The sequence below is a fragment of the Bos javanicus genome, chromosome 14 (assembly GCF_032452875.1).
Source record: "Bos javanicus breed banteng chromosome 14, ARS-OSU_banteng_1.0, whole genome shotgun sequence".
Taxonomy (NCBI): Eukaryota; Metazoa; Chordata; class Mammalia; order Artiodactyla; family Bovidae; genus Bos; species Bos javanicus.
Window position 1 is genome coordinate 2243143 of NC_083881.1, and position 7513 is coordinate 2250655.

Below are 7513 nucleotides of genomic sequence, written 5' to 3' on the forward strand. Positions count from 1 at the left end.
GGAAAAGAACATATATATATATTAATATACATAACTGAGTCACTTTGCTGTATAGCAGAAATTAACACTGAAAGTCAACTGTATATCAGTAAAATTTTTTAAAATAAGAATTGTTAACAGTAATAATACAGCAAATATATTCACGAATCCATCACACTTTTTGCAGGGTAAAGCATACTCTTTAAAATTTTTTTGAAAATTCTAGGAAAATAGAAAGAAAAAATAGACATAAAAAAAGCACCAGTCCATAAAATTCACTCTCAACATCATGGTGCTTGCACACAGGTTTTCCTCCATGTGTAAGATTTTTGTTTGTTTTTCCCTATCGTTTAAACACCTCCTTCTCTTTTAAAAAAAAAGTCTGAACTTTACATCATATGCATTTCTATGTTTTTGCAGATATTCTTATAAGCTCTTTATTTAATAAAGAAATTAAGCCTCTGTCTGTCATATTTGCTGCAAATATATTTCCCAGGCCATATTTTTTTGCCTTTTTATTTGGTGGTTTAATTTTGACATGCAGAAGATTTTCATTTTTATGCAGTCAAATCTGTCCATATTTTCTCTCCTGATTCCTTGTATTAGTTCTAAACTTAGGAAATCTTCCCTCTCCCGAGGCGTGATGAATATTAAATTCTACTTAATTCTCACTTTTCTGGGCCCTGATTTTTTTTTTTTAATATACTTAACGCTAATCCAAAGGGAATTCATCTCCTGAGCGGGTCTAGATGGGGCTGAGCCTGCTGCCATCAACCTTCACAGAGGAGGGGTCTCCTCTCGGCTCCCAAGGCCCCGCAGCACCCTCCCAGGGTCCGCTGCCTTGCCAGCCCCCCGGAGCCTGGCCTCTGCCAACGCTGTGCCCTCCCGGCCCACATCCGCCTGACCAATGGCTGAAATGAGCCCATGGCTGGAAATTTACTTCCAGAGGACAAATGAGCTTGAAATGCTCAAAAGTGAGTCCAAGAGAAAAATGACCTCAAAAGTGGGACAAATTGCTGCTAGTGCGACACGTTTGGTGAACAACATCTTCCAGCAACTCCGTCCTGCGCTCCTGCCTCTGGGCCGGCTCCTGGCCACCCAAGGCACTCCCCTCCCCCAAGGACTCCCATCCCCTTCCCCAGGGCTGCTCCCCCAGGGCTCCCTTCAGGACCTCCCTTTAAGGCTCACAACCCTCCTGGGAGAGGAGGCAGCACCGCCCACACTGCAGATGACAAACCGAGGCCCCAGGGTGCCGCAGGCTCCATGGCCACCCAGGGAAGGAGAGGAGGATGCGACCATGGCCCAGGTGGTGGGGTCTGGAGCTCTGCCAACCTGTGATGCCCCCACCACTGTCCTGCCCTCTGTGGGCCTGAGGAGTGAGGGAGGAGGAGGCAGCTGTGCCGGGCGTGCCCTGGGCCGGGGGTGTGGCATCACAGCCACCACCGTCTTGGGGCACAGGGAACCCGGAGCTTGAGCAGGCCCCAGGCCACCCCGTCTGTTGCCCCCTCCTGCAAGCCCAAGACCAGTGGCTGATCCTCCACGGCCCCGACCCAGCCCTGCGGAGTTTCTGCTCAGAGCGCCGTGGCTCACGGCTCGGCCGCCTGAAACCTGCACTCACACTGCTCAGTTCCGTTCCTCCCGGAGAAGCCCACGTGGGAATCACGGCCAAAGGGAAGAGAAACTGTTCTTCAACAGGAGCAAGAAAGACCCGCTCAGGCTGGAGCGACAGCTTGACTGAAAGAGAGATTCAGGTCAGTCCAGAGGGTCCCCCACCCCAAATGTGAGGCGGCTGAGCCCGGGACAAAGCCAGTGCCATACTGCCGGCTCACTCCTGGGAGGGGAGCAGGAAAGGAGGGGGGCGGGTAAAGAGCCACTGATGCCTGGAGCCCCCCACGGGGGACACGCAGGACCAAGAAATGTGGCAGAAGCCTCCTGATCCACCCCCCCACACACAGGACAAGGGACAGACCTCAGACTCAGTTCACCAGGTCAGGGACTCCTCCAGCAGGCAGGGCAGAGGGAGGAAGCAGCAGCACCCGTCAGGGCATCATCCAGTCTGACCTTGAGGACAGGGTCACACTGGGCAGTGCCACCGCCATTGTGCAAATGGCAAGGCAGGGGCAGAGGAGGTGACAGACTCAGAGCAGGGGGTTGGGGGCTGAGCCTGATGGTCTCCAGCGAGCAGGTGGGCAGTAAGTGGGCGCTGAGACCCGGTTCCGGTTTCTGGAACGAGGCCCTGGCATGGAGACATTCTGGAAAGGACCATAAATCGCCAGGTGCTGACGGATGCAGGCAGGGCGGGGGGACACCTCGCAGCGGCATTCGGATGCCGGCATGTTTATGGGCTTCCGAGATGCTCACCAGGTGGAGAGGGAATGCTCGGCTTATTAATTTCCTAGTTAATCATGCGGGACGTTTGGTAATTAGAGCACTCTCGTCCCTGATCACGCTGGCCAGCCCCAGACTGGGCCATAAGTCACTCCAGTGGTGGGAACAGGTGCCAGGAGCCACAGCCCCCGGACCTGACAACGGGAGGCACTGCTGAGGGGCCATCTCCGACCCCCACCATCTAGAGCCTCACGCATATTGTGCGGGATCCCTGGCTCATCTGAACCTGGAATCAACCAAGTCTCCACCCCCGTGAGTGAACACGTGCGCCTTTTGTCTCAGCACGTGGGTCGTCCTGTGCAGCCAGCAGCCTGGACCGCTCCTGCCAGCGTCAAGGTTGCCGCGTCCCCAGTCACCATGCAGGGTCCCGTGGTGGGGCGGTGGCAGGGGACGCGGGCAGGAGGACACTTCTGGGACTGCGTCTGGTGCTGAGGTCAGGAGAGCAGGAGGCTGGCTTGAGAGGGGAACTCCAGCGCTTGAGCTGTGACCAAGGGAAGGCAGCAGTGTGTGCAGGGACCAGGGGCAGAGGCCAGCGCATGCAAAGGCCTGGGGGCAGAGAAGAGCTTGGGGAGGACTCTCTGATCGGGTCTGGGTGGCATGAGGGCCTACGGGGGACACCACCGCTAAGACATCACCCAAAATGGCCAGTTCTCTCTGCTGGTGCTGCAGCCTCATCTCATTCCCCTGGGCCTCGTCCCCCTGGCCTCCCCAGCACTTCTTACAGGACAGCCAGGAGTCCATCAGATCGTGACTCCCGCCAGTGCAAATCCCCGCCAGGGCTCCCGTGTGCTTCGTGGGCTGCCCACACTCTCCAGGCCTGTGGCCACAGCCAGTCTCCACAGATTCCCCTGCAGCCCCCGCTAGGCCATGCTGGCCGCCCACAGATGTGTCCTGATGCCCCGGGACCACGGCCTCTGCCAGGTGGCATCCTCGCCCCTCCTCTCTGCCAGTCACGGTCATGCTTCAGAGCGTCACTGAGGACCCTCCCCAGGGCAGCACCCCCGACCCTGTGGACCAGGCCGGAGCACTCAGCACCACGTGCCAGTTCTTCCCATGACACGTCCCAGGTGCAGTCTTCCATCTGATCCTGTGACTGTTTGAAGCACATCCATCTCCACACCCCCGAGGCCGGGGGCCTCTCAAGGGAAGAGTCGCCTTTCCTCGTGATGTCCGTGGAACTTCTAGAGCCTGACATAGCATTGGCTGTGTGGTAAGCACACCCCTGTTCACAAACTTGGGAAAGCAGGTTCTCTGTGAATGAATGATATTATTAAGCAAGCTAGAGAAGATTGATTCGGGGTACAATTTAGGGTAGAAAAGGATGGATGGATGAACACCGACATGCACAGAGGCTCTCCTGGAGGGAGATGCTGGGGTCTTTCCAATCTTTTCCTGTGCTTTCCTGTATTTCTGACATCTGAAAAGAAAATATCTATGATCAGAAACCCACAGCAAAGAGTGAGAGGAGAAAGGAACTGCCTGAAGTAACATGGGGACACGGGGCGTGTGTGGGACTAAAGGCAGAGGGGCGGAGCTCTGTGCTCCAGGGAATAAACTGTCCCCATGGGGCGCCGGCCTGGAGCTCCGGTCCCACTGCACGTGCAGACGCGGCTGGACAATCACGTGAGTAGGTGGCGGGCAGTGGGAGCAGGGTTCTCCCTGTTGGAGAAGGGGAGGGGGCTGGGGTGTTCCCCGTGGGGATGGATTGGCACTGGAGACACCAGGATAAGCACCCGTCTAGCTGAATAGAGATACAGGTGGGCACACACAGAAACGTCCACACATGCGTGTGCACCGGGTTGGTGACACACACACGTGTCCTTGCTCTGTTGGCTGAGAGCCTGGAGCAGTGACACCCGGCAGCAGCAGGCACCCCCAGCACCAGATGTTGGCTTCTAACCCCATTCTCCAGGCGGGACTCCTTGGAGGAACAGCTGACTCTGGGATGGAGCAGGGCACACACGCGATGATCCCGGGGCACCTGCTGGGTCAGAAAGAGAGGATCTATTCAACCAAGAGCATCACCAGGGAGCATGTCAAGGTCGACAGGAAGAGCTCCTGGTGGCTGCGGCTGGAACAACTCCAGCAACAGAAATATTGTGGCCAGGGATTATACTCCAAAGAATGAACTAGTTACCCTTGAGCTCATACTGACATAAATACATGATTGGATAAATAAATAAATAAATCTGGACAAATCTCCCACGCCAAAAAATCCTAAATAATGTTTGCAGATACTCTGCCCTCATGGAGGGAGCAGGACCTCCCCTCCCTCTCTCCAGACACGGGCCCTGCACAGTGGCTCCCTTCCAAGGCAAACAGGACAGAGAGGGGGTGGCAGTGACCTTCACTGGAGAGCCTGACAAACACTGCCTTCGCCTGTGACCAAGGTCAACACCCACAGTCAAAAACAGTGTTGACAGCCTGTGCTCGCGATATAATGTAGTGAGAATGGCATTGTTTGTGTTCTTCCTTCTCAAAACACATCACCCCTGTCTAATCATGAGAAAAACATCAGAGAAATTCTACAAAATATCTGACTCCCTCGAAACTGTCAAGGTCATCCAAAACAAAGAAAGTCTGAGAACGTGCCACGGCCAAGAGGGGCCTCAGCGTGGAGCAGGAAACTGAGATTTGAACAAAGACAGAGTTCATTTAATAACAATCTATCAATACTGATTTGTTAGCTGTAGCAAATGCACCACAGTCATGTAAGATGTTATTAATAGCAGGAAACGGGTGTGGGTATATGGGAACTCTCTGTACCATCTCTGAATTTTTTCTATAAATCTAAAACTATCCCACAATGTAAAGTTTATTTTTAAAATCACAGTGAGTTGTATCAACAAAAACAAATCAGAAAAGAACTGGCATCGTTCTAAGAGAAAGAAGAGCAAGATTTGGGGACAGACAGAGACACAGAGGAGAGGCCACGTGATGATGGAGTCAGACAGCGATGGAGCTGCCAACATTGCAGGGCCCCAGAAGCCAGAGGATTCAGGAAGGACCCTTCCCCAGAGGCCTTAGGGGCAGTGCGGCCCTGCCCACAACTTTTGGACTTTTAGCCTCCAGGACTGTAAGAGAATCCACTCCTGTTGCTTTAAGCCACCTGTCTATGGTGATTTGTTGCAGCAGTCCTTCAAGACGCATGCCATGTCCTACCATTTCATTCCTCATTTCACACTCGGAGGAATCAGAAAAGGGGATGCAACTATATTCCTCATTCATGGCTGAAGTACCTGCAGCTCAGAGAGGTTAAGACATGAGCCCAAGAGTGTTCAGCTCACTTCCTCATCCCACTGGCCTGGGGCAGCAGTGTCTGGTCTAAATTCACTATCAGGGAGGTCATGGCACTGTGGCCAGGCAAGGCAGGGCTAAGACCCAGCATGCGGGGTGCAAACCCAGCTCAGCCCATGGCTCAACCAGTCTGGGCCGCTGTAACAAAATACTGTACACTGAGGCCTCAGGCGTCAAGGACTTACTCCACACGGTTGTGAAGCTTGGGGGCTGAGAGGGAGATGCCAGCAGGGTCAGGTCTGGTGAGGACTCGCTCACTGGCTTTCAGACTTCTTGCCGTAGTCTCAGATCATGTGTCTCTTCCTCTTTTCATAAGGACACTAATTCCATACTGGGGCCCCACCCTCGTGACCCCATCTAACCTTAAATGTTTCCCAAAGGAAATGCCTGCCTCCAAACACCATCACACTGGGGATGAGGGCTGCTTGACTGGGGGACACAAACATTCACCTTCCTATGGGCTGTGAGGCTTCAGGCCAGTCTCTGGATCTCGAGTCTCCCCATCTGTGAATCAGTTCCAGCAGCATTGCCTGCTTCGTGGAGATGTTAAACGGTCAATACACGCTAATTACTTGGCAGAGCACCCGTGAAGATCTGTGTTCACCTTCCACTGGTCACCCTGACCACAGCCCCAGGCTCAGTGCCACAAATACCACACGAGTGGGACACCCCCAGCCCTTCTCACACCTCTCCCTGAGGGTCCCCCTTGCTCCTTTCTGAAGCCCAGGCATAGGGTCTGCAGGGCTGTTGACACACCTCCCTGCTGTAGAAACTGCCCCCAAGAACGTGGGTGACTCATCTTCAGGGCACAGTTCACTCCAGCACCCCACTCTGCTGGGGCCAGGTCTCCACCTCCATCCCCCCCGGCCCAGGCCTGGCACTCACCCGCTTCTTCCTGCCAACACTGCTCACAGCCAGCCAGGACTCATCCTTTGGCCACGTCCATTCAGCCAATCGAGAAGCTCTCCCTTAGTGGTGACATGTCACTCATGGGCTAGACCATTTCAAGCCCCAGGAAAGGCAACACCCCTTCTCCATGCACCTCCTCCCCATGTGGCTAGAGCCCCAGCTGTGTGACCTTGGCAGACCGCTTACCCCCTCTGACCCACATCTTTACTGTGAAATGTGAGTGATGACCATGACATCACAGAGCGGCTGCTTGGGTTCCATGAGAGTATCCATGTGAATGCCTTCAACTCAGCGCCTTGCCTAAGAGGTGCTTGAGAAGTGTCATAAATGGATCTTTCCCTCCTTTATGGTGAGTCAAGGGGACATTCTGCAGACAGGCCCCTGCCTTCATCATGGGGCACAGAAGAATCACTGAAAAACATAAAAATCACATTTTTACTGTTATTAAAGTAATAAGCATTGACTGCAAAAATCATAAAATTTTTTTTAAAAAGCTAAGACAATACCTAAAGGAATGATGAAGTGAAAGAAAATTACTGGCAATCTCATCTTTTGGAGCCATTAAAATGTTGGTAAATAGGTTTTTAAGCTTCATGTTCTACATTATTCTTAGAGCTGGAGAGCAGGAGTGATGGGGAGAGAGAGAGAGGATTGTGAGAAGTGGCCCCATTTGGGACACACTGCCTGTGCTCTGTGATCACGTGCAGTACCTCCCGCCATGGACAGCTTTCCACATCAATAAACTCAAGTCCACATCATCTCCGAGCCGCCCGGGAGCCCACGCCACGGACGGGCCATTGTCTCTCTCACCTCCCTCTGCCGCTGCCCCTTTGGTTCATCTCCAGTCCCGCCCTGAACACTGGCTGGTCATTCACAAAGCCCACTGCAAGAGCATCATCACACTCACACCCACAGGCTCACACCCAGTGATTTCATCCAC

At 53.5% G+C, this 7513-nt stretch overlaps 2 long non-coding RNA genes across 3 annotated transcripts; one reads left to right on the plus strand and one right to left on the minus strand.

Annotated features, from left to right (window-relative positions):
• Positions 1-620: 620 nt before the first annotated feature.
• LOC133260275 (uncharacterized) lies at positions 621-7167 on the minus strand. Of its 2 annotated transcripts, XR_009740714.1 has the most exons (4): positions 6550-7167; positions 6115-6197; positions 4268-4351; positions 621-3784 (listed from the first exon to the last, which is right to left on the minus strand). It is a non-coding gene; the product is annotated as an uncharacterized LOC133260275 (long non-coding RNA). The 2 variants fall into 2 exon arrangements; XR_009740713.1 differs by lacking the exon at positions 4268-4351 and having other exon boundaries at positions 6550-6984.
• On the plus strand, positions 1644-4369 carry LOC133260277 (uncharacterized). The gene is made up of 4 exons (XR_009740715.1): positions 1644-1730; positions 2477-2619; positions 3359-3990; positions 4280-4369. It is a non-coding gene; the product is annotated as an uncharacterized LOC133260277 (long non-coding RNA).
• Positions 7168-7513: the final 346 nt, after the last annotated feature.